The sequence below is a fragment of the Larus michahellis genome, chromosome 12 (genome assembly GCF_964199755.1).
Source record: "Larus michahellis chromosome 12, bLarMic1.1, whole genome shotgun sequence".
Classification (NCBI taxonomy): Eukaryota; Metazoa; Chordata; class Aves; order Charadriiformes; family Laridae; genus Larus; species Larus michahellis.
The window spans coordinates 16583425-16609800 of NC_133907.1; the positions used below are offsets into that span (position 1 = coordinate 16583425).

The following is a 26376-nucleotide window of genomic DNA, read 5'->3' on the forward strand; positions in this document are numbered from 1 at the left end:
GAAGCGTCCCTGCTGGATCCCTCCCTCACTGGGCGGGCCTGAAGGGACCTGAGGCTGAGGAAGACCGAAGGAGCATGACTCTTTCATGATGGGGAAGGGACTGGGGTTGATCCATGCCTCCCTGGACTCACACTTGTCTTTGCCCTCCTCAGCCCAAGAAGCCTGGTGAGCACGGTCACCGAGCTGCTGCCTGGCTCTGCCCACCCTGCAGCCAGCGCATGGACCACCAACGTCCTCCAGCTCGTGAATGACGGCAGCATCCTGGCGGAAGAGTCACCTCGGAGATCAGCGTCTGGACTGTGAGTGCTCTGGGAACTGCGGGCAGGGTAGGGCCTGAGGCAGGACCCCCGCGGGGTGACGGTCCTGCTCCGTGGGGTTTCCTTGGGGTGAGAGGCAGGAGGAGCCTGTGGGCGTCGGGAAGATAAGGGCGTCTCTGTTGGGATGCTGTTGCCCTGCGCAGTGAAAAGAGAGCCTGGGCGCCGAGAGGCAGCAAAGGAGGAGAGGTAGAGCCGGCAGGGTAGGGGGGTACAGGGGTTGCCTGGGGGGTGCACAGGTGAGCTGAGATGAGGTGCTGGCACGTCCCCCGGGGGCTGGTGCAGAGGGTGGCTGGAGGACTCTGTTACGGGTGTTGTCTGAGGACAGGGAGAGCTGTGACGGTGTCTGCTCCGGGTGATGGCTGTGATGCTGGGCAGTGGCTGGAGCAATGCCAGAGCACGGGAGCATCCAGGGTCCTGCTGTGACTGTGGGGCAGAGCCCACGGAGACCAGGCCAGCCATGAGCCAAGTGGCAAGCACACCCAGGAGGCACCTACACCCACCAGGTGTAGGCGCGGTGGGATCCATGGGGCTGCCCCTCACCGTGGTTTGCTTTCTGCTCTCCTCTGTTAGCCCGTGACCGTGAGTCATGGGGTGGTCCCCAAGGTCCCTGACTTGCTGTGGGCTAGGTGAGATAGAGGACGATGCAGACACTTGAGCCCCTCCAGCGAGCTGGAGAAGGCGGCACCTGCAGGGAATGGCTGCAGCCCTCTCAAGCACACGGAAAGCCTGTATTTCTCCCCCAGGGAGAGAGAAGAGCTTGTGCAAAGGGCAGGGCTCTGGCTTCGAGCGGTGTTGTCGCACCTGCTAAGGTCCATCAGGAAGGAACTTGTCCTGAAAGCAGCAGAGGCCTGAGAGGCGATGAATAGGCAGGGCAAACCTACGGAGGAATAAATGACATGCCTTCCCCATGTCAGGAAAGATCTCCTGCCACGTCCCAGGATGTGACACCGGCTCCTTCATCAGCTCAGACAAACCCAAACATTCAGAAAGTCTTGATTTGGCCTCCCAAAGGGAGAAGGTGGTCATACAATCCAATAAGCGTCAAGAGCATGTCAAGGGATTTTCCTTCGTGGCCCTGGAGCCATGGTCAATAGCAAGCAGCTACGGGACCCCAAGGCATGGGAGACAGTGCAGGCACTGGTGTGGGTGCCCTGTCCTTTTTCTGACGCCACTTACAAGTAAATAACGGCTTCTCCAAGGAGCACAGGCTGCCAGAGAGCTCATGACCCTCACGGCACGTGGCTTTCTCAGTACAGCAGCTACTAAACCCCTTCTTTGAATTGCTGTCACAGGAAAATCCATGATGTTTTTTAACCAAGTTGATCTTTTTGCCCACCCTCTGGGCCAATAAAAGAGTGTCTTTGTAGCCTTCCGGGGTCATTGGGAAAGAACAGGAATGTGGTTTCCTGCAGGCTGGCATACATGGAGGTTTCTCCTTAACATCAGAGCTCTGGCAAGCGGTGCAGAGGTCTCACGGAGATTTGGGGATGAGGATGGAGCTCAGGCACACATGTATGGAGGGATGGGCTGTGCACCTGGGGTGGCCACTGTGTTGGATCGAGGACTGAGGCCACGCACAACCGCAGCCACATCCCCTGCTGCACTGCAGGAAAGCCCTTCTCCAGCCTTCTTCTGGAGCGGCACGTGCGCTACCAGCAAACCCTACCAACGCAAACTGAGCGGGTGGTTTGGTGATGACCGAGACACAGCGACGCTCCAGGCAGCTCAGTGCAAAGGACAGGGAAAGGGCCAGAAGGAAATGCAATGGGATGGGCTTGGGTATTACCCAGATGTTACAGCCAGGAGGATGGGTGAGACAAAACCTGGTGTCTGATTTGGGAAGGGAGACCTGAGCGTAAATGGCCACAGTCCCCATGGGACACAAAGGTGGGGTGGCTGCACGGGGGATAGCGGTGTCCTTAGGGTAGGAGAACACCACTGGGTGCTGGGAGGCCTCCACACTGGTGGGGCTGCCCCTCTCCCAGGAGACCCACATAGCACAGCTGAGAGCACCAGCCCCCGTCCCCTGCCGCGAGAGCGCGGGCAGCAGGAGCAGGGCCCTCGCTGGCCGGCCGGCCCCGCTTTCCCCCTCCCCGGCAATCACCCAGCTGTCTCTTTCCCTTAATTGCAGTTGCTTGATTTGTCTCTGGGTTGTTGTTTTTTTTTAATGTAGGTGACACATGTTTGGTTCGAAGCACTTAATTACCTCTTGGGATGCGTTTCATTTATTCATTAAGATAGAAATTGGAGTTGTCGGGTTTGCTTTATTTTGCTATTATTTTTTTTTTTTTTCATTTTTTTCCCCCTTCTCTGTTCTGTAAGGGAAGGGTGAGGAAAAAAATCCACATATACCTCCAGCATGCGTGTGCCCAGCCTCCCTCCTCTGTGTCTCCCCGCCTCCCCAGCAGCTCCTGAGCAGAGGAGTGGTGATGGGGAGGAATGGTCCTCCCTGGCAATCTGTTGGCACGCCAGAGCTCCTTGGCAATCGGAAGGTGAACCGCAGTGCTGGTGCCAAGCCCAACTCCCACACTGCTGCCACGGGAGATGCTGGGAGGACAGAGCCATGTGCCAGGTGCTCTGGCACAGAGCAGGAGTTCCTGAGGTGGGGGGCTTGCAGCCTGGGCCCCCCTGTGCCCAGGCAGCCGCGGTCCTGCCTGCAGTGGGCTGCTGAGCGGGCTGGGGGGGACAAGCCATGCTTCAGGCTGCCTGGTGCCCTCGGCCCCTGCCTGGCACCCTGGAGATGTGTCATGGGGGCAGAGACAGGCCTGGTTCTTCCTCTCTGACCTGGATGTGAGAGGAGAAAAGCCCTGGGAGATGTCTTTGCTTGTGTTCCTGCGAGGCTGGAGGGTCAGGGCCAAGGATGCGCTTGTGCCCAGGACGTGCTCCTGCCCTGCCTCTGCCACTGGAAGATACCCACTGCGCTGGTATGGTGGTAGACTCCACGGTGGTATTCGGGGATGCTGTGATTGCACAGTGTGTTGGTCTGCGGGTGGGGGTGCCAGCAGGTAGCAGGTGATGTCCCAGGAGGCGGGTGGCAGAGCTCGGGACAGCCTGATGTGTAGCTGCGCTGCTGGATTGACTTCTTGCACCCTTTATATCATGGCCGGGTCACCATGGTTGGCATCCAGGGTGATGATTCAGTGACGGTCAGGAGGGAGGAGGCGTGGGCATTGCTGGAGCAGAACAGAGTGGTGGGACGCGTGATGCTGCATTGGTACGAGCCACCTCTGGGTGCCTCTGCCCTCCCATGTTGCGGGGCAGGCTGGAAACAAAGGTCCAACCTCTCCCTGCACCTCTTCCCAGAAGAAAGGTGCTCCCTCGTCACCTGGGAAGGTTGGCAACCTCGGATGGGTTCTGCAGTTGGTCATTTTCCCCAAGCCTGGAGAGGACACTTGTGCCCGGCCAGGCCTGGTGCGTGCCCGCTCCCAGCCAAGCTCACCGTGAGCAGCCCTTGGCACAACAACCCCGTGCAGGCGGAGTGGAGCCTCTGAGCAGGACACGGAGCTGCTGTCCTACATCTGCTTGCCCCGTGCCAAGGAGGCCAAACCCCTCCTGGCACCCATCTGAGAGCAGCTGGGTGCTCCAGTGCCTTCAAGATGCAGGATTTTGCTCGTGCCTGTCTTAACCATGGACTTTTCTGCACAGGGCACTTGGTGAAACATGTCTTGGGAAGGGGGACTTGGGTCCTTATCACTAGTCAGGACTTCTGCTTTCATAACCCTTCTTGAAAGTACCAGAAAATGCAGGTGTGACTGCCTGTCTCTTGCCATAGGTCTCACCAGGGCTCTGGCCTCGCACTGCGTTTGTGTTTCTGCCCCGGAAATTTGGAACCAAACCAACCGCTTCCACCAGAGACATGGCTGTATCGCGGTAATCCTCCTGCTGCCCATCGATTGTGAGAAACCAATAACCCTAATGAATTGAAAAGGGAAAGAAGGCTTGCACTGGGAGCCCACATCCCTTTGCTGCCTTGTGTCTGTGCCCAGAGGCCTGTAGGATGGTCGCTATCTGCTGGATAATTGCACAAACCACCCCTTGGTCTGATTTGGGTCTGGAGGTGAAAAGGAGCCCAGGCTGGGCAAGACGGGGGAACAGGGATGTATTTAGGGGACTGGAACACCTCTCTGATGAAGAAAGGCTGAGGGATTTGGGTCTCTTCAGTCTGGAAAAAAGACGGCTGAGGGGGGACCTTATCAACGCTTATAAATACTGAAAGGGGGGTGTCAGGAGGATGGGGCCAGGCTCTTCTCAGTGGTGCCCAGTGTCAGGACCAGAGGTAACGGGCACAAACTTGACCATGGGAAGTTCCACCTAAACATGAGGAGGAACTTCTTGACTTTGAGGGTGGCAGAGCCCTGGCACAGGCTGCCCAGAGAGGTGGGGGAGTCTCTGTCTCTGGAGACATTCCAAACCCGCCTGGACGCGTTCCTGTGCCACCTGCTCTGGGTGACCCTGCTCTGGCAGGGGGTTGGACTGGGTGATCTCCAGAGGTCCCTTCCAAGCCCTACCAGTCTGTGGTTCTGTGATTCATTCTGTGATTCTGTGATTTGCTGTGCTCCTGCAAGGATTCACCCCTCTGGCTGGAGGGAGCTGCTGGCCTGCAGGAGAGGGACAGCAGAGCCTTTGTGCCTTGTGGGACTAACAACCAAGGAGTGAGACTGATTAAAGATCACAGAGCTCCGAGAAGAGGCAACTTACTCCTAATGGCCTTCTTTTGTATGTTGAAGAGAAGCTTAATCTAAGGCTCCAGCGTGGCTTATTGACATGTGCTGCAGGCAGAGCCAGTGGAGGGGAGCAGGATTGCCCCAGGGCTTGGTTCAAAGTCAGGGTCCAGCCTGTTTGGGAAGGTCTAGGGGCCTGCTCCCCGACAAAGTCTTGCTTTCTTGAGTAGAGAAGAAAGTGGTGGGCAAGGATGGGACGGTGAGTATTTACACTGTTCAGCCCAACACAATGGCCCACACCCTCTAGGTTTCTTCCTGAGAGAGGAATGTATTCCCTGAGCACGTCTGTAACGTAGCATGGCCGAGCACCCAACTTTCCCGATGTGTTTGGCACAGCCCGGAGCAGTGGCGTCTCTGTAGGGGTGAGGAGTGGCTGGGAGAGGGTGCTCCGAGCTGATGTTCAGCCTGCAGAATTGCTAGCACAGGACAACAGGAATAACACGGACCTGTGAAACCTGGCACCTGGCTTGCCGGCTCCAGCCCTTCTTTCAAAGGGAAAAGGTCTGGCCCCCTTGCAAGAGTCAGCCTCCACATTTGTACGTGGTGAGCTTGTGGGATTGTTTTGGTTTTTACATGCCAAAGGCCACCGGTGGAGACATCTGTACTCCTTCTGGAAGCTTGCTTGGAGACTGAATAAAAGCAAAGGATGGACTTTAGGGCTCGGTGTCTGTTGCCCCAGGCCACACGTTTTCAAAGAAGTGTTGGTGCCCAGACCTCTGCAGATCCATCTTCTGGCTGGGACAAAGGTAGAGTACACCTTCCCTGTAGAGAAACCCACGGACACAGAATGGAGCTAATAAATGAAGGTCCTAATAGCTGCCTGGCTACCTTCCTTGGTAAATAGCAATCCAGACAGCCAATGGATGTGGGTTGTGTGTAGATAAAAAAGAAAACTATGGAAGGACAGATGGCCAGGTGGACAGATGGGTGGGTGAATGGTTTGTTATAAAATGTGGAGCTGAATAAGTTTGGAGAAGTGAGCAGGTGGGTGCTGTGGTGGGGAGGATGGGACTGCAGAAGCAGACCTGCAGGGCTAGCTTGGCCAAGGGCAGGTGGATCTGGCACCTCCCGACCCCGCACACTCCCACGGCGCTTCTTGTCAGAAGCCTTGGTGCATGAAATCCACCCCCAGGTCCCTGCCCCAGTGATGGGTCTCTGCTGCCAGGGATTGTTGTCTCTGGTTTTGGGGGCTTTCTGTTTTCATTCTTCCCTTTCTCCACCTAAGCTCTCATCAGCATGAAGAGTCCCGTTAGTGGACCGGACCAAGAGTGCAGGCATTTTCTGTCCCTTGGCGAGGGCCCTCCTGAGAGCACCACCTCCCTCACTCCATGCCCTTTCCTTGGTCTCCAAGGGCTGAGAGGGAGGAAGAGTCACGGCTTTTAGAGGCAGCACGCCTTCCTCGTGGGAGGCTCCCTGGTCTAGAGGGGCTCTCTCTATAGAAAGCCCCCTGCTTTCTGAATCTCAGCTCCTCAGTGCTCCTGTCTCCTTCATCACCCAGGGGCTGAACCCCCCCAAAGGCTTGTCACCTGTAAAGGACCCTGCGGACACTGTCCCTGGACTTCCACACTCCATCAGTCCCTGAGCACCTCTGCTAAGGAGCACAAACCCAACCTCTCTCTCCCTGGATAGTGGTGGCAAACACTGAGTAAGGTGGCGCCCAAAAACTTGGTAATGGGGGAACTTGTGCACCGGCAAACGTGGGGATAGTTTTGCTGGGGATTCCCAAAAGATCTTCATAACCCTAGAGCACTACGTGTGCGGCAAGAGAACTTGGTGTCGGGTGTGTGAAGCGGGTGCTGGCCGCTGGAGATGTGCACATGTGGAGACACATCCATAGGTTGGGATTGTGATCACTCCTCTGGAAAAGGGGCCACATTGCCGGGGGCTCAGAGCACGGCCCCCTCTGCAGCCCAGCCCGAAATGAGCAGCTTGGCAACACCACGTGCCAAAAAGGGACCAAATCCCCCCAAGTCCAGTTTGCTCCCAGCCTGGGTCCTCCAGCTGGTCTGGCAGAGGGGTGGCACAGCGAGCACGGGGGACACTGCTGCCTGCTGCCCGGCACCGACGCCGTCCCTGGCCCACGCTGCCAAGGGGCTGCAGCCGCGCGCCGCCAGCACTTTGCTCCCACCATTTCTCACAGCTCTTGTTCTGCCGCCAGCCAGCCTCCGCAGACCTGGAAGCCTTCTTCCCTCTGCCTTCTCCTCCTCTCCTCCTGCTTCCCAGCTTTGAAGAGAGAGCTCAGCTGGGGCTATCTGTGCCAGAGACGAGCACAGGAGAATGGGAATGGATGGATCCTGCTCCCAGCCAGGCTGCCTGCTAGGGAAGCTTTAGCTTTATCTACAGAGCCAGGCTCTCCCGGGGCCAGTTCCAGGACCTGCCTTGGGCAGAAGGTGCCTGTATTGTTCTGGACCCCTTTTCTCTCTCTCCAGAGTGGTTGTTTTCCTTCCAAGCAGCACTGCAGCACTCAAATAAGAAGGGATTTGCAATGCAGAGAAAAACCTCCCACCCGCCACTTAGCAGCGTGTGGGCTGAGAGCAGAGCTGGGAGCAGCTGTGCCACTTTGCTTTAACCGCTTGGGCTGAAAACAGTCCTCCTTGGGCTCGGCCACCCTACGGCATGTCCTGGGTCAGGTCCTGGCTCTGGGACCCCCAGCCTGCCGGGTGGACGTATGACACTCCTCCTGGGCCCCTCTGGGGCAGCGTGCCCTGGAGGTGGAGCGCTGCCCCAGGACCATGGAGATGATGCTCTGCTCTCAGCTGGCTCGGGGCTTGCTGCCACCTTGCAACGGGCTTTATTTTCCCAGTCTGCGGAGCAGGGACAGGACTTGCTGGCTTCATTTCGTGCCTTTCTTGGAGTCCCGGGCATGAAAAGCGCTATAGAGGAGGTAGAAGCAGACATAAGACAGTGAGATTTTTGTGTCTGTGATCCAGCAGGCCAGTGTGTTGCTGGAGAAAGTGGGTGGATACTTTGCCAATGGGGCACCGGAGAGAAGGGCTGGAGGACTCAGAGGTGTCGCAGGTCAGTTCGGCACCAGACAGGAGGACACAGCTCCTGGTCCCCTCAGGTCCAGGCATCCTTTGCTTTCTTGCTGGGAAAATGAGGATGGCTCCTGGAGGCTGGTTTTGGAGGGACAGCATGTGCTTGGTCTTGGCTGTCCCCCACACTGGTCTGGCAGGAATTCAAGCAGGCTACATGGGAGGGGGCACCATCCCCAGATTTGGAACCCAGTGCTGACCACGTGTCCTCTCCTGAGAAGGCCACCATGCTTCTGCTCCCTGGGGAAGCTTTAGCGTTACCTACAGAGAGAAGGAAACCTCCTGCCGGGCACAGAGGAGCTGTTTGTGCCCTTCTCGGTCTCTCAGTGGGGCAGGAAAGGTTTGGGTGATCCCAAGGTCATCCCTTCACTGGGGCTGTGGTGGGGGACATCACAGTGCCGCTGCTTTGCACTTTGGGCTGCTGACCCTGCCTCCAGCTTGGGAAAGGTGGGCTGCGGTGGCTTACATCGCTTCCCCCCAAACTGAGGGTGAACCTGGGGATGATCTGCAGGGAAAGGGCTGTAATTGCTTGGCCCTGGGTGCCCCTTCTTCTGCAGCGCTAACGAGCCCCAGAGCACACCCCCATTTCTCCTCCCACCCTCCTTCTCCCCATACCCAACCAAATGCGGGGGCCTGAATCCCACCTCTGGGCAAGTGGGAGCAGAGGGAGCTCTTCTCTTTCCCAAGCTGTCACCCTGTACTGTCACCTTGAAGAGTCAGAGCGTGGTCTGCGAGGGACCACTGGTGGCAACTGGGAGCACTGGAGTCCCAGCTGCTGAAGGCATTGAAGGAAGCCAGCCATACCGTGAAGGCCCAGGGGATTTATCTTCCAGGAGCTAAAGGGGCTTTTGCTGCTCCCCTCTTCGTTTACAAAGGGATTCTGGGTTGCTTTTGCCCCTCTGTCCTGGGATGTGCTGGGTTTCTGGGCGAGCTCGGAAGAGGGCGGCTGAGGATGTGGTGGCTCAGCGCAGCGGGGTCTGCACGGCTGCGATGAGGGGGACGCCATCCAGCCTCTGGCAGGGAGATGGGTCCTCCTTGAGAGGCTTCGCCCCCAACAGGCAGGTGCTGCGCTGGAGGCGGGAGAGGAGAGGGGATGGTCTGAGATCATCGCTTTTTGGCAGAGCAAAAGGGAAAAGGAAACTCCGTCCCCTCCCCAGGGCAGGGTGGCAGGAGGGAGGAGCTGCTCTGGCTGGCAGGGGGCGGCAGGAGAGCCCCTGGGCCCTTGAGAGCTGGGACCACCTGGGACCTCACTGGAGGGATGTGTTTTCTTGCCTAGAGCACAACTGTCAATGGAAAAGTCTCGGCACAGACTTCAGTGCTCAGAAACACTGTGGGCTGGGACATTTTGGGGAAGATTTTTAGCTGCAGCAAAGAAATTTGGCAGCTTGGAAGCAATCTAATCATCCTCCTCCCATATGCTTGGTTCTATTTAAAAGGGAGCATGTACCCGATTCCTTCCGACCAGCACGGTGACATTTCCAGAGTGCGTTTGGAAATAAATTTGGCATCCGCTGTCAAAATCTCAGATTGAGCCCAGCGCGGCTAATTTGGGCTCTGAATGCCCTTGCCTCTGCAGACCACCTTTCCCTGCTGGCAGATCCGAAGGGCAGCAATGGCAGGGTTTGCTTCCTGCAGCCGGGATGGCGCAGGCACCAGCCGGGCTTCGAGGGCTGAAGGGTGATTTAGTTACTGGTTGGCGGCTCAACCCCCTTTTCAACAATCGCCAAAGCTGAGGAGGCCGTTCCTGGAGGGGTGGTAGCTGCGTGCCTGGCTCTCCCAAGCCTGTCTCTTCCCAGTCCGGAGGCAGAAGGAGCTGCGGGTGCTTGGGCTTGTCCTGCCCGCCTCCCGGGAGACACAGGGCAGTCTCCTACCCCTTAGCTCACTAACAGAACCCCCGTCCTCCTCCAAGCTCTCTGCTCTCCAGAAGCCTCTCTGAAGACAGTCCTGCCTCCTCCCGCCCGGCCCCAAGGGGGACAGGCTGTGGAGGGGCGTTTAGGGTCTTCCTCACCTTCCCTCTCCCATTACACACCACCCACCTGAAGGTCCGAGGGGATGTCCCGACAGGGAGGGAGCAGTGTCGTGCGCGGCAGCACCGCCTCGCGCTGCGCTGGGTGACGTGCACAGGCGTAATAAAGCCCATCTCCAGCTGTCCGCAGGTGAAAACTGGCAGGAAAGCGGGTGCTGCTTGGACCTCCCTTGTGGGAACGCGCACTGGGTGCCCAGGCAGGCTGGAGGGCCCATCTCCATCCTGCAGACGCGTCTTTGCTCTCCCCGGGATGTCTCCTACGCCCTGGTCTTTCCCTCCGCCTGCAGCCCTTGCTCTCTCGGCTCGAGGCGGGGGGTGAGGTGGAGACCAGCTGGTGCTCCCAAGGGGAACACGGGGCTCTGGGGCTGCGCTGCACCCCTGGTCAATGTCACCGGTGGTGGGTGACAGCAAAGGGCAGTGCCAGGCGGGTCGGGGGACGTTTGGAGGGGAGCGTTACTAGGATGCTGCACACACACAAGGTTCGGTGTCGTGTCAGCCTGTCTCAGCGTGGTACGTCAGGGAAGATGGGCTGTATCTGGAAGTGACACCAGGGGCCACGTCTCTGGCCAGGAGCCGTTCCCTCCCCTCCCCCAGAATCCCAGTTCCCGCTTGATCCCCCTGGTCCCGGCGAGCCCTGCCCTGCCCAGGGCTGTGACCGCGCTGCCGCAGGCTGCGGGTGCAGAGGCGTCCGAGGGGACAGTCCTCCTCCCGCTGGTTTTGGTCTCCCCCAGCGCTGCGAAAGGGCGTTGGGGTGAGGGTGGAAGAGTAAAGCGGGTTGAAAGCATATGGTCGGATTAATGCTTTATCTCTGCCTCCGAGCTATACATGTGTTCCTTCTCTGCCTATGCCATTAGCTTCGTTAGCACCGCTGGAGTGGTGGATTAAATCCAGTGAGCTGTGCAATGAACCTCATTGCTTGAGTCAGTTTTAAGGATTACGGTGAATTATGTAGATCAGAATCAGACAGCAATCCAGGCATGGCCCGACGTCTCGAGGGGGTGACAGGGCTGAAGCTTTGCCATTCAGGAGGTTTGCCGTGATCTAATTAGATGTTCAAACAGACCCTCCTGGCCACAGCTCTGCAAATGCCTGCCCACATTTACCACTCCCCTCTCCGCGCTCCGCTTTGCTCAGTCTCTGTAAACAGCGAGGTCTGGGCCAGGCTTGGGGACAGAAAGGGGCAGGATGTGCTGTGACGAGTGCCCAGATGGCAGAGGGTCCTGGAGCCGCGGAGGGAGCAAGGGAAGGAAACAAAGGTAGGAAATGAACAGATCCCTCTTGGCAGCAGGTAGGAGGTGGGACCTGATGTCCCCTCAGCCCAGGCTGAGCGACGGGGGGGTTGTGGGGACTGTCCTGGTGCGGTGCCGTGCTGCCGGCCAGCGGGGCAGGGCAATGATCTCAAAGATCCTTTCCGACCACGAAGATTCTGTGATTCTATGATGGGCTCCGCACCGACCTGCGTTCCCTGCTCCAGGGTGGGAGCTTTCCCTGGGGCAGAGGAGGACCCGAGGGTGAAAAAGGCAGGATGCCTCATTGCAGGGAAGAGGTGGAGCTTCTTCCATGGTCCTGATCTAGCTCCACTGACCGGTGCAGTCCTTCTGGGCCATCCTGGTCCAGTTCAGACATGCTGTCTGCTGTATGCACCTCCGCCGTGCTCGCTTGGGCAGCCATACACGGCGATTTTCCCCCTGGCGCTCTCTTTGAGCCTGTTCCCTTCTCCATTGCTCTGCGGTGATGGGAAGCGCGCTGTGCGCTGGCAGTAAAAGCCCAGAAGAAGCCCAACTCCAGCAGCGCCCTGACTGAAGCCCCATGGCCCTGGGGACAGGTCAGCACCCTCTTGCCAGCACCCCGGCATGCTGGCTCCATGCGGAAGAGTCCAGGAGGTGGGCTGGAAGGCTTTTCCCAGGGCCGGGGCATGTAACCAGGGCTGCAGGGCCAAATGCCAGGGCGGGTTGGAAGGGGGAGGTTTCTGATTTTGGCCAGTTTTGGATTTCCTTGGCTGAGGTGAGCATCAGGATGTCCTCCTGCCAGGCACACCAAAGGGCTTCTGCCTGTGCCTCTGGACAGGCTTGAAATCAGGTTAAAACATCCTTGAGCCAGGAGACATCTGGAGACAGCCCTGTCCTGCCCTACAGGCTGATGTCTGCTGGGGAGGCCTGGGCAGACTGACCTGGAGAACGGACGTTGTCTGGGCCTTTGGCCCCCCTGGAAGGGCTGCTCTGCCTGCCTTGGCCCTTCCTGGGGTCTAACACCTTTCTTCTGCAGCATTTCTGCCGCCGCTGTAGTAAGGCAAAACACATCACAGAATCACAGAATGGCGGGGGCTGGAAGGGACCTCTGGAGATCATCCAGTCCAACCCCCTGCCGCAGCAGGGTCACCCGGAGCAGGTGGCACAGGAACGCATCCAGGTGGGATTTGAATATCTCCAGAGAAGGAGACTCCACAACCTCTGTTGGCGGCCTGTTCCAGTGCTCTGCCACCCTCAAAGCAAAGTTTTTCTTCATGTTGAGATGGAATTTCCTATGTTCAAGTTTGTGCCCGTTGTGCCTCTTGTCCTGTCACTGGGCACCACTGACAAGAGCCTGGCCCCATCGTCCTGACACCCACCCTTTAGACATTGATCACCACTGATGAGATCCCCCCTCGGTCTTCTCTTCTCCGGGCTGAACAAAGCCAGGTCTTTCAGCCTTTCCTCATCAGAGAGATGCTCCAGTCCCTTGATCGTCTCTGAATCCTCCAAGCACCCTGCTGCTGTCCAGGTCACAACCACCTCACAACCACCACCACCTCCGTGGTCCTGCCCGCGGCTCCCCCTGCCCTCTCGCCCTGCACACCCAGCTCCTGACTGTTGTGTATACGCCTGTTCCACCACGCGTGGCCCCGACCTCCCGTGGCGTGCCCTGGCTGAGCAGCAAACACCCGTGGCCCCTTGGACCAGCTCCCTGTACCCTCTAGCACAGCAAATTTGCGGCCCTCCTGTGATCGCTAGCTCCTGTCTCTTTAAGTTTAACAGGAAGAGCTAAAATCAGAGTTTGGGAGAAGTAGTAAAGAAAAGTCGTGTGGCTCTGGAGAATGAGGTGGTGAGGCCTTCATGGGCTACCAAGAAAAATGTTGTAGGTCCAGCTTGTGGTCCAGCCCCTGATGATCCCTATGTGTGGATCGGGCTCCAGAACGAAAGGTACCTCATTTTCCCATGCCAGCGTACGCCCTCCAGAGCAAGCTTTCAAAAGCCTCCACTCATTTGGTCAAGTCTGAGCCTTTAAACAGCCCTCGGAGAAATGTGCTGAGTGGGTCCGGTGTCATTTTGGCGGCTCCTGCCCGTGGTGGCTCTCTGTCCCCAGAGGAGCTCTGCTCAGGCTGGAGAGCAGAGAAACGGGTCTCACTCACGACACCGAAGGTGCCTGAGGATGGCCCCGGGAAACGTACCCGTGTTCGCAGCCCGCCGTACCCACCGCTTTGCTAGAATAGATCCATCAGGATTAAATGAAGAGTGACGCTTGCCCTGGTATCTCTGTTCTGTCGCTGTTGTTCTTTTTAGCATCGGACTATAAATTGTCTGCCTTGCCCAGGCGCTGAAACGCTCTCCCCCTTCCCTGGCTGCTGGAAATAGAGTCAGCCTAAGGCTGTTGTTTAGCGGCGCACAGAATACACTGCCTCGGCAGCACCGCCCCTCCCGGGGCTCCAAAGGCCACCCAGGCATGACTGAAGTGAGCCTGACAGTCCCCCTGCCAGCCAGTTCAGCAGGGCAAAAGGGAAACTGAGGCAGGCTGAGAAAAGCGTGGATAGCTGAGGCTGACTCAGGGTCCCACAGCGAGTGGCATCCCGCTGTGGGAAGGACACCGGCCTTCTCTCTGCCGACCCGGGGTGCTGGACGCCACCAGGCTTCCTCCGCCTTGCTGGGTTGCTGCACTTGAGAGATGTCAGGAGTTTGGCCTCTGTCTTCCCGCTGTGAGAGGTGTGGGCGGGCGGGCGGACGGCGCTCAGCCTCCCCGACCCGCTCGCTGCTGGGACTGGGATGGCCCCACTCGCACCCCGGGCAGAGCAGCGCTCCGCGAGGGGCTGGAAGCAGAGAGCCGGGGGAGCCGCGCGCCCTCCTGCGCTGCCCTGTCCCAACGGTGAGGCCAAGGGATCCGAGAGCCCCAGCAAGCCTTGTAGCTCTGGGTCAGAAAATAAGGGAGGGGAATGCTGTGAGGCGGGTCCATAGCAGTGAACAGAGTGTTTCCCGACTTGCTGGGGCCGCCCGAGCTGAGCATCCCTTCCAGTCCCTCACCCCTTCCAGTCCCACACCCTCTGCTGAGCCGCACGGCAGCGAAGGGGCTGGTGGTTGGCAGTCGTTGAGCTCTAGGGCAGAAGATGTAGGGAGAATCCATACGGAGACCATCGCATAAAGTCCCAGATGGGGAAGGGATTAGTCTAGCCCGGAATGGCTTTGGTTTCAGCTGCAGCAGTGCTGGGCGTGGGTCTGCTCCTCGTTGGTGATGGAAATCCAGAAGAGCCATTGGTATCAATCAGAATCACTTCAGCGTGCGGCATCTCTGCTCCTGGGCCAATACCTATTCCTGCTTCAAGCCCACCAGGGCTGAAGAACCTTCCAGGCACAAAACTCCCTGTGTCCCCTCCAGCCCGAGGTGAGGAGGGAGGAGGACTGGCTTGGACAGACCGTGGTGGCCGCCCGGCAGCACCTCTGGCACCTCCAGTGGGAATCACCCGCCTTCCTGCTGTAAAGGAGAGAGGGGAGAGCAAAATCTGGGGTGGGCACACACCAAAACAGGAAAGGTCTGGCTAGCCTGGGTTATTTAAAAGGCCTGTGAACAAATGGTGACAGATGTAGTCTCCATGACAACCCACAGCTGGCTGGGCAGGAATTAAAGGGCACCGTGCTTCAACGGAGTGTCAGCATCTCCGATTCATCTCCTCCTAGTAACTTGGGTAATTACAGACGCACTTGAAAACGTGCAGATCCAAACGTGTTCTTGTTTTTAAGCCCTTCGCAGATAAGCAAATACAAGGACAATCATCCCAAAGGCTTATCTTCTGCTAGAACTCCCACCTGCCGTCGGTGTGCCCCTGCGGCCCTTCCCTGGGCGTCAAGGGTGGCGGATGTGACCGGCGAGACCTCGTCTGTTTGTCCTCCAGGCAGTTCACGGGAGGAGCAGGGCGCCGGTGCCGGCACACACCGCTTCTGCGTTCCGCACCGCGGTGTTCGGTAAACTGGTGCTTCGCGAAGAATGCTCCGGGCTCCCAGCCAAGGAAATTAGCTGTAATAGGTAGAGAGCAATTAATGGCAGGTTGAACCGAACACCACCTCACACAGGCTCTGCCCCACGGCGTGGGCTTCCCTCCCAGTAAGGACCCATGTCTGAGGGATTCCTTACGTCGGGGAGGTTCGTTACCGAACGGCTGCTCGGCTCTAAACGAGAGCAGCTGAAAGCAGAATCTGCCCCGTTTAAATTGGTGAAGGGACTTCATCAATGTAAGGAAGAACCAAATGGAGACCGGCCTCTCCTCTGAAAAAGATCTTTTGCCTGTTATTACTATAATAAGTCTCCAAGTCATGTGTCTGAAAGGGCTGAAGGGAAAAATCTATTTTTCTCCCTGTTTTTTTAGGCTGCTGCCTGTGTGACAGTCGCTCTGCAGTCGCTGTGCCGGCTTCTGCGTAGAGGTAGCCAGTTTTTCCTGTTGTTTGTGTGGGTTCTTCACATGGCAACGGCAGAGAGAAAAATCTTTTTTTTTTTTTTTTTTTGAAGAAGAAGAAGAAGCAGCAAATGTGATTGTAAAAAGCAACTCAAATTTGCAAGGAAGAGAGGGGAAAGGGGCAGGAACGCAGGCATTGATGTACCTCGCTCCTTTCTCCGTTTTGGGACCACTGCAGCTGCTGTGCTCTTCTCAAACAGCTGGGCCAGCGGAGGTTGTCTTCGTCGTCTGCTCCAAGGAGACCCACGAAGAGACCCCCAGCCCGGGTGGGTTTCCTAATGGCCAAGGCACAAGCAGGTCAGCCTGAGGCTGAGATTTTGCGGGGAGGCTCTGGGTGTTCTGTGCCTTTCTGAGGTTTAGGGGTTTGGGTGCCTTGGTCCTCGGGCAGCCTTTAGAAAGCTGAGATAGCAAAGGGACGGGAGAGGTCTGGCTCTGCCTGGCCACCGAGAGCCACACGGGAGCTCCGTGCCAGCAGGACAAGCGCCCGCGCTGATACACCCAGTGGTGACACAGCTCCCGTGTCACCCACCGGTGTCTGTGGGGGAAGGTGCCATCCCGACCCCCCCCCCCTGCAGTGCAGCCATCCCCGTCCTGCTGCTTGTATCAGGCTGCTCCTTCCTCATCCTCGTTGCTCCGGCCCCGGCCCCGGCTGGAACCGCGTGCGGGCTCCAGGCACGCTGCTCTGCTCTCTGCCCACCAGGCTGCAACCGCCGCCGCGCTCCCTTGGGAAACTGTTCCCTTCTTCGGTCCATCACATCACTCCCACGGCTGGTGCATGCGTCACTTTTTTTTCCCCTTCTTCATACAACTGCCCTTTAGATATTTATATAGTGTTATCATGTTCCCCCTCAGGCATCATCTTTCTAGGCTATACAAATTAAATTCCCTTAGTCTCTGCCCATAAGTCATCCTCTCCAGTCCTTGTAGCAGTTTGGCTGCTGTGCTCAGGACGGTTTTTTTTCCTTTTCTGTCTACGATGTCTCTCTCCCTGTAAGAGCCACAGTGGGTATTGTAGGGCACATTTACTACTGCAGCGTAAAAATAGGATTAGGGTCTGTTTTGTCCAGGGAAGGATCGTCCTGGGCTCATATACCTACAAAAAAGCTGCTTTTCAGCAGACTGGCAGCTCCGTGCCGCGTCCCCACCCGGGTGCTTCCAGCTCTGCGGTCCATGATTGCTCCGTAGCCAACCGTGCGCTCGCTTTCCCTGCACACCGCCTGTCCCCCTGCCTGGTCGGAGCATCTTGGTGCGAACCCTGAGTGCCAGCCTTGGCGTGCACCCATCTAGGAATCCGGCCTGGATCTCCCTGGATGCTCTCTTGGCTTGGGGTGGCCACCAGGTGCTCCTCTGCCCCAGGACTTGTGGTAGCCCCTCATCCAAGCACTCGCCCGACTTGTGTGCCTGGTGTCCCCATTGCAGGCAGTGGGGCAATGCCCGGCATCCCGTGAACGTCCTGCCTTAGGCACAGTGGAGGCTTCTCTATTCTGCCAGACACACCTGGCTTGGTCACCAGGGGAGGTGGGATGGCCAGCCCTAGAGCTACCACTTCACAGAATCACAGAATGGTAGGGGTTGGAAGGGACCTCTGGAGATCATCTCCTCCAACCCCCTGCCAGAGCAGGGTCACCCAGAGCAGGTGGCACAGGAACGCGTCCAGGCGGGTTTGGAATGTCTCCAGAGACGGAGACTCCCCCACCTCTCTGGGCAGCCTGTGCCAGGGCTCTGCCACCCTCAAAGTCAAGAAGTTCCTCTTCATATTTAGGTGGAACTTCCTATGGTCAAGTTTGTGTCCGTTACCTCTTGTCCTGTCACTGGGCACCACTGAGAAGAGCCTGGCCCCATCCTCCTGACACCCCCCTTTCAGTATTTATAAGTGTTGATAAGGTCCCCCCTCAGCCGTCTTTTTTCCAGACTGAAGAGACCCAAATCCTTCAGCCTTTCTTCATCAGAGAGGTGTTCCAGTCCCCTCAGCATCTTGGTAGCCCTTTGCTGTCCCCTCTCCAGCAGTTCCCTGTCCCTCTCGACCCGGGGAGCCCAGAACTGGACACAGTTCTCATCAGCAGTTTGCTCTTGGGGAAGGCAGCTTGCAGGAGAGACGGCTGCAAGAGGCCGACAGAGCGTTGGTTTGTCCTTGGCCTGCGATTAAATCCTCACGCTCTCTCCCTCGGACACCTGCAGGCCCGCAGCTACGGTGGCATCGCTCGATGCTGTTTTCTTCTGCAGACACTTGGCTGTGGCAGAACGGACAGGGAGGAAAACATGTTAACATCGCCTACCCTTTGCGGTGTGACAGAGGCCACGCCAGAGCAGTAACAAGTGCTTGACAGAGGATAAACTCATTCACACAGCAGCTACATTCTATTTTATTCATATTTTTCCCCGGAAAATTAGATTTCGTATCCAGCTGTTGCTGTTTTTTTACTTTCAACGTAAAGCTAACTGAGTAATGTGTGCTAATGGGGCGCCCCGAAGCAACGCTGGCAGGGTCCTCGTGGCTACCCGGCAGAGAGCCTGGCTCTCACCACCTCTCCCAGACTGCCCCGGTGACCACATGAGGCCACAGAGTGACCTCCTGGGAGCAACTGGTGTCAATTTGGGGCTTCCCATCAACCAAAAGGCTTTCTGTAATTCCTGCTGCTGTGTTTGGGGTTTGTCCTTGTATTTCTTCAGGCTGTATATTCATCCAGATCCGCTCCTGGGGGCAGCCGGCTTGCTGGGGTGCAGCGAGCTGCCTCGGGGCTCAGGGGGCTGTTATGTAGAGAGGGGGGACAAGCGGTGCTGTGCCGTGCCTCCAGCGGGTGGATTTGCAGCCGCTGTGTTACAGTCCTTCCTCCTGAAGAATTTTGTTCTTCTCCCTTGATCTCTCCCCTGTTCTTCTGCTGACCTCTCCCTCTGTACGCCAGCCTGGCCTCCTCTCTTGGTCGTTGCCTGCAGGATGTCTTCTGGGGTGGTGGTGTCTGAGACCTGTGTAAGGACTGGGGAGGATCGCTCCATCCTTTAACATCCTTCACGTCTCCCTTTGCCCATGTTGCTTGACTGTAACCCCCCCTCCGAAGGCCGGTGGGTTGTTGCGGCGTCAGATGCCTCTGGCTGGACCAGGCTCTGGAAGGATGCTGCAAGCTCCTGTCGCTGCGGAGGGGCAGCAAGGCAAGAGGAGACAGTGTGGCTTCAGCAAGCGTTGCAGGAGTCCGAAAAGTAGGAGTCTCAACCTCACGAAGTCAAGCTCTGGTTGGGAGCCACCCTCCCGTTCCGAGGATCCCACAGCTCCCACGAGGTAGGGAGGCCTCACCCAGCACCGCGTCCCCATCGCCCCCCCTGTTTCAGTGCCGGTGCTCTGAAAAGGCTCAGGTCGTCCATGTCCAAGCGCCCGTGGTCCCGCCTGCACCTCCCCAGCTGCGGCCTGGCAGGGACTTCTGTGGACCCCCGGTGGAAGGGGCTGGTTTCCACTGCCCGAGCACTGAGCACCCTGCGCTGCCCTGGGCTCTCACCGCCGTCCACCCCCTCATCGCACCGTGCCCCTTCCAGCCTTCGCCAGCCATCGGTGATCCCGGGCATCCAGAGAGTCACTTGAAACGCCACCATGTTACAGTCTCTCTTTCATCCCTGGCATCTCCGTATGTTTCATCTTGGAAGGCTCGATATTAAAAAGCGTCTCATGAGACGTGATGAGAGGATTATAGAGGTCGAGTTAATAATGCATTTCACTTTGCAGCTTCCCTTTAAGCAAAAATTGGCTGGGGTGAGCTGCCTAAACAGGTGGGGACCGTGAGTGACAACATACAGACCAACCTGTATGGCTTGTGGAGTTTTTCAAGGCATTAAAGTTAATTAAGTACTAATTAACTGAAATACTCTGAAGTATCCCTGTCATAGCAACCTTGTGTATCAGAGCCTGCCTGATTTATATTCACGTAAGTTCACTTTCTATGTCAAGGCAGTCTGCTTTATGGATTCGCCGCGGCTTCGTGTTGCATCTCTAACCTGCCTGCAGGCCGTCGGAGAGGAGCCTGGCCCCGATTCAGGGAGGGAACCCGGGGTGTTTGTGGCTGAGCTGGGTGGGAGCGGGCCACATGCCCACCACGGCCAGTAAAGCAGTGGTAGGGTCCCCGGGAGCCCTGCGGGACCTGCCCCTGCCTGGGCTCTCCCCGAGACACCGAGCGCAGCGCGTCTGCCGTCAGCGGCGCCAAGCGCGGGGGCAGCGGGATCCCGGCGGGTGGGCGATGGAGCGGGTCCGCGCGCCGCCGAGCAGCCACAGGCCGGGCAGCCACGCAGCCCTGCCACCCTCATCCACGCTGGCATCCCGCGTGTTCAGGACTGCCTGAACCCTTGTGCTTTCATCCTCCCTTCCCTTGCAGGGGAAAATCTCCGCAGGGTTTGTCCTCTTTTAAATCTGCCGCAGCAGCAGCCTGAGTCTTTGCTCTGCCTCGGTGCTTCTCTGACTTCCACTCGCCGTCTGGTCACATTGAATTTGACGGGTTCTTTTGATGTCTCTGTTTAATTCAGTCAGGTGATGCCAGAGAGGCTTTCTGCCTGCCAGAAAGCAAAGAGTTACCTCTTTAATGTCTGTGTAAGCCTTTGGGAAGAGTGGAGTTGGGGAGATTAATTCTGAAATGAAAAACTCGCTCTTTGCATTGAGAAGGTTGGCTGAAAAAGGAAACCATTAAATTATTGGAAAGGCAGCCACTCTGGGGAAGGCAGAACTGGGGTAGCACATGTAGGTTTGAAAACCTGAGAGCTGGTGCAGGAGCAGAGGGCAGCAAGGAGGAGATATGATATGCTTTAAAACTCATCTGATTGATTCTGATCTCAGTGGCAGGAGTTTCTCTTGGAAGTAAGGTTGGCACGTTATTCTGGCCGTGCCAGAGCTGGAGCCAGCTCGCTGGTTTTCAAGGTTGTGGTTCACCCTCTCTAGATTTCTTCCCCGGCATTTGTGAGTTTCTGCTCCAGGGATACGAGCAAAGCGAAATCTGGTTTCCCAAGCTCTTGCGAAGCTGTCGGTGTCAACAGGAAAAGTACAGCATAAGAGGAAGGAGCAGAAGTCTGGATGGCTCTGCTGAGTGCTAAAACACACAGGCAGGGCAAACCGAGCCCAGCGCGTCCGCAGAGGCCAGCCCGGCCACCACAACATCGACAAAACTGCTGCCTGAAGGGAAAATCCCTGAGCGGGACAATTGATCTCCATCCCTTTGAACAGCACGATTTAACTACCCTTCGCTTTTATTCAGACATAAAACATCGCTTTAAAAAGCGAGAGAGCAAAAGCGCACATTACTATGCATGCATGAGAGAGAACAGATTTTCTGCAAGACTGGCAAAGGATAATTAGCAGCTTAGCCATTATAATCTGATATGTGTCCCCCCCTCCCCAGCTTCTCCCCTGGTGTGTACAGTTGCCGTGGGTGCGCCTTGCTTGTCTCCTCGCCACGTAGGCACACGCGCCGCCCTGGTGCGCTTTGTTTTCTACCTGTCCGGAGGAATCCCGTCTGCCCTGGCGTGTATAGCGTCCTGGGCACCTTGTTCCGGACGGACACCGCCGAGGCAGGGGCTGAGCCAGGCTCCCACCTCGGGAAGGAATGGATTTCGGTAGCTAACGGGGACTAGGAGAGGGCGGTTTACCGGCCGTCACAAAATGAAGGCTGCAAAGGCAGCGTCCGTGCAAAAAACTCAGGGACGTTAGAGACGTCTACCGAGACCAGGCTCTTTCAAAGGCACGTACTGAGCAGCTGTGAGGATCTGCCGTGTCCAGCAGGTGACGGGATCAGAGCCGGAGATGGGATCTGCATCCCAGACCTGCTGAAGACAGGCGTGACCTGTCGGTGCCGACAACCTCCATCTTCTCCCGGGCAGATCAGGCTCTCTGGTGCCCGTCCATATCACAGTTGCCAAGTTCTCCTAGGACAGGGCGAAAGGGCTGTGCTGCCGGCAGCGTTGCCAGGTCTGAGGCGGTTGGTGCTGGGGTGGGAGCCTGGTTGGTCCCTGGGCAACACGGAGGACACTGGAAAGGGACAGCCCCCCAAAGGTCAGGCTAGCGCTGGTCATAAAGCCCTGTCAGTTTTCAGAGACAGAAACTGTCCTACGCTAACGCCAATTACAATTTGCGGGCATCTAAAAATTTAATCTGACTTTGCAAAAACCACAAGCCTCTGCTAAATGTTTTATTTTGCTCCAAGTAAAACCGGTTTGGAATAGTTAAAGCACATGCTGAGCCCTTTCCTCCAGTGGAGCCCCAGCAGAGGCAAGGGCACAGCTCGTCCCCCGGCTCTGGCGCTCCCCGGCGTGACAAGCCCCACACGGCCCAGCGCCGGCCAGCCCGACACTCCTGCGCTCCGCGTGCCTTATGGAGCAATTTGTGAAAGCTGCCTCTGTAGATAATGAGGGAGTTTTGCTGGTTGCAGCAACATTTGAAGAAGGAAGAGAGGAAGGCAGATGAGAAGGTCACTGCTTTCTTTTCAGAGGCTTCATTTTTTCCCTCAATGGAAGAAGTTGCCGCTTTCCTGGTCACTTGGAGATTGGGCTGGCAGTACGACGGCGTGCTGTGTTCGCCACGCTTCGCCGCCACTTTGCTCTCCTCCGAGTGGGAAATTTTAAAAAGCTTTTTTTTTTTTTCCCCAAAACCCGTTACAGCTTATGGGAAATGCAGCAGCAATTAGAGATGCCATAGGTGGGACTTCAGATCGGGAAAGATCTTCCCGCCTTGCTAAGGCAGGCAAGAGTTTTCTGTGGACTCATGGCCGCGGTTTCTTACCTGATAAATGAGCCCCAGCAGCTGCGGGAAGATGAATGTGAAGGAAGCAGGATTTCCGAAGAGGGCGCGTGCGGTCCACGGTGCCTGAGCTCAGCGGAGCCTGGCCGAGGTCTAATGGCCTTGTCATGGAGCAAGTGGCTGCACTGAGCAGAGAAATGATATTGTCACGAAAACTCCATAGAGGGAGTCCATGAAAGTCCACTTATTGCACGGGGAAGGCAAGCACGTCAGCTAGCATAGGTCCGCTCCCCAGCGAGGAGAACAGGAGGGCTGGCAGCGTTTGCGTCGGTGGAGAGCGAGCCAGGAGGGTCTGGAGGAAACAAACTGGGATGTGAGCACTTCTGCTGCGCTGTGCTCCCGAAGCCCTGGGAGCGCTGTGAGAGCCAGCCCCATCGCCCCCTCCCTGGGTCTCCACCAGCGTCCTCTGCGGCCGGGCAGAGCTGAGCTGGGAAGGCACAGGGGACACGGCTCCCGGCGGAGCACATCGGCGGGACCCCCAGCGTCCTCCACTCACCCCGTCATCGGGCTGTTTGTCAGAGGAGGTGAGAGCAGGCTGTCATGGGCAGGTGGGTGGCAGGGATGGGTGGATGCCCCCCCCCCACCGTCACCTCCCCACACTCGGGCCAAGCCCAACAGCGTGGAAAGCAAGCAAGGCAGCTCGGTTGGGAGCCCACGGGCAAACCAGAAACCCAGCCTCCACCGCGACGTTCCTCTCTCCCCGCTTGCCCCCTCTCAGGCTCCATCCAGTGATGTCCCCTGAGCTGTCACAGCCCCCAGTCCCCCCAGCAGGGCTGGTGACAGACCCCTAGGATGGGCATCCACTGGCAGGAGCGAGCCAGACGGGTAGCGAGGCTGAGGGCAGCGGAGGAGTCGTCACCCCGGTCCCTCAGCTCTGCCGAGGCAGTTACTGTGACACTCGCGACCACCTCCTCCATCCATCCCTGGCCGAGGTGCCCCGCTCCCCTCCGCCTTGCCCTGCAGGGAGGAAAACCGGCAGGTGTGTTAAGCTGTGCGTGCTGTGTGCGCTGTTACAGTATTCTTTTTTTCTTGCCACCCTTTATTTTCTTGGCTCTCTAGGATAGCGCTTGTAAAAACAGCTGTAAAGAAGTTAAAAAGCAATGTGCCCCTCAGAGGAGTCGTTCAATATCCTTATTAAAGATCTGCAGTACTGGAGCCATAATAGTACTTGGCACTCAGAGGGCACCTTTCATCTCACGAGTTCAAGTCACTTTACAAGCGCTAATGAATTAAGCTTCGTAACAGCTTTGCATGCAGAGCCTCGCAAACGAATTATTCATCTGCTCTCACAATATAGGCATTAAATAATAATAATAAGCTGGGTAATTCTGTCTCTCCTCTGGTCTGGGGATTGTCTCTGAGCTGTTATCAATTCCTCCCCGTTTATCCAGCGCTAATGGACAATATTTCTAATGCGCAGGATTAGGTGAGCAGGGTTTTGCCGGCATATTGGACCGTCAGGCGGTGTTTGGGTCAGAGCAGGGGTATGGTGGGGCTTCTCCTCTCGGCTCTTCTCCGCTCCAGATGAGCACTGGGCCTCAGGTCCTGCCAAGGGCCGAGCGCTCGTCCTGCCCCAGGTGAGCCATTAACCACCACCTCTCCTTAGGTACATGAGTAGCGCAGCCAGCGTCCAGGGAAATGCACCTTCCAGCAAATCCAACATTCTGGGAGGTTTTCCTGGCTGGAGCTTGAGTTATCTGGTGCTTCAGGGGATGAATCCAGAAACAGGCAGTAGGCGCTGTGCTCGTGAAGAGATACAGGAATAGGACTGAATTGGTTCAAACGCTTAAATGAAGCCCATTCGGAAGGATCCTGGTTGGATCGGGGTCTGGGTAAACAGTCCATTCAGATGTCGCCCTCAGGAGGTTGAGGTTGAGTGCAGGGTTTCCTGGGGCGCTCCTGAGAGGGGGAGAGGGAATTGGTTTGGTTTGGTCCAAAACAGAAAAAATGATGCTTCTCAACCAAGTAAAAACCAAAAGTGCCGCTCTGAGGTGTTTAATCTGGTGGAAACCAAAGACCCTCATGCCCCTGGGCGCTATCTGATCCTCCTGCTTATTCTCATTTTCTTTTAATTTGTGAGGTTTCAATGTTAAAGCCCGAAACCTTACAGTTTCGACACGGCGCATTTCATGTCGAAAAGAAAAAGAGCAGCTGTTCCAGCACGCCTGCCACAAAAGTAGTCACTTAAAAACAGTAAAATGCTTTTCAAATTGAACTTCCCTCCCCCATTTTTGGCCAAAGCCCTTCACCTGCTATTTAGTAGAAGCAGCTATATTTAGTCTTTCAACCCCGGATGCTCTCCCTTGGTCAGTGCACGCTGTAGAGAGACGTCGCCTTGTCTTTACCACCGTGACGGCATCTTCCCGGAGGGACTTGCAGAAGTATTAGGGGATCGAGAGAAAGGGGGGCAGCCGGTGGGTCAGGCAGGAGGGGCTTGTCCCAGCCCCTGAGCTCCAGGAGGGTCGTGATGGAGGAGGGAGCTGAAGGCTGAACGCAGAGGGGACGTGACTGGGCATCTCTTACAAGGAAATCTCCCCATCTCTTACAAAAAAATAACAAACTGCCTTGACTCAGTTGTCAGCATCGAGTCACTGGTACAGCGGGGCGAGGGGTACAGCAACAACTGGAAAACTGTCCCAGAAACCCCGAAGCGAGGTGCCCCCCGCCCCTTCTCCGTGCCAAGCCAGCAGAGAGCTGCTGGGGCAACCCGGGACTGATGGCGCCGGCCACCGAGGCCACGGCACGTCAGTCCCAGCCCCGAGGGCCGTGGCGCAGTGGGAGACGTGGAAGCACAAATGGTTGGTATCTGTCCAATTCCCTGTTCCCTGAAGGTCGTCGGCGTTGGTAAATGGGAGCAAAGTCGAGACTGGGGCACACTAAAAGCCATCTGCCTGTGGTGAAAACTGGGACGGTTGGGCCGCACGGCTGGGGGGTTGCTGGGGCACCTACTCTTTACCTGTCGGCAGGGGCTGGCCAAGGAGGAGAGAGGATGTCTGCCCCTGCAAAGAGGAGCTCGTGGAGCTGCTCCAGAGAGAGCAGAGCGGGAATGGGCAAGGAGCCAGAGCCATCTGCCAAGCGACCTAGAGCCAAAGCAGACCTCTCGCTAGGCTCGGGCTCACTCCCCAAGGCATCTCGCGCAGTCCCGGGGCTGTGAAGATGGATACGCAGATGTGCATCTCCGGTCCGCTGCCTCCTGCTGTCCGTGGGGATGTGACCCTGAGGCCTCCCTGCTCCATCCCTTGCAGCAGCACATCCGCGGGGATGGGGGTTGCCCCAAAAGCGGTAACGGCGGCTGTGTGGGCATGCTTGGCCTCTCCCAGTAGGGTGGACAGCCTGCGCTGTCAGCCCTCTGCGGCAGCGGGACGGCTTCTTACAGCCAACCAGACCCACGTGGTCCTGCCCTCTGAGGGCACTGGAGGTGGTCCCTCCCATCCCTACCTGGGCATCCCCCTTCTCCTGGTTTCCATGGTGCGTATTTGGGCAGTAATTATAAGGATGCTGATGATGTGCTCATTGCTCTATTCATTTGCCTGGGTGCTGAGGTCACCGTCTTCACAATGGCGATAATTATAGCAATGAACACACAACAAAATAAATCTCCAGTTGAAGCCGAAGTCTAGAGGGAAAAAATCCCAGGAGCTGTCTCTTTTGCAAGGATGTGAGATAAAGAAAAGCTCGCTGCCAGGGATCTGCCATTTTCTCCCTGTGATCTGGAGAATGCAAGTGTCTAATGTGATCCGGAACAGCGTCTGAAAGCAGTGGTGCAACAGGGTTTGAATTAGCCAGGGGTTCACGCTGCCCAAACCAGCTGGGAAGCGG

General features: G+C 57.1%; 1 protein-coding gene across 8 annotated transcripts in view; it reads left to right on the top strand.

The window, feature by feature from the left end:
- Positions 1 to 26376, top strand: part of DLGAP4 (DLG associated protein 4) — a 178143-nt gene that overhangs the window by 26855 nt on the left and 124912 nt on the right. For all 8 annotated transcript variants that reach the window (XM_074605449.1, XM_074605450.1, XM_074605453.1 and 5 more), the window contains exon 2: positions 153 to 299. The gene's annotated coding sequence lies outside the window, so the exon portion shown is untranslated. The remainder of the gene's footprint in view (positions 1 to 152; positions 300 to 26376) is intronic.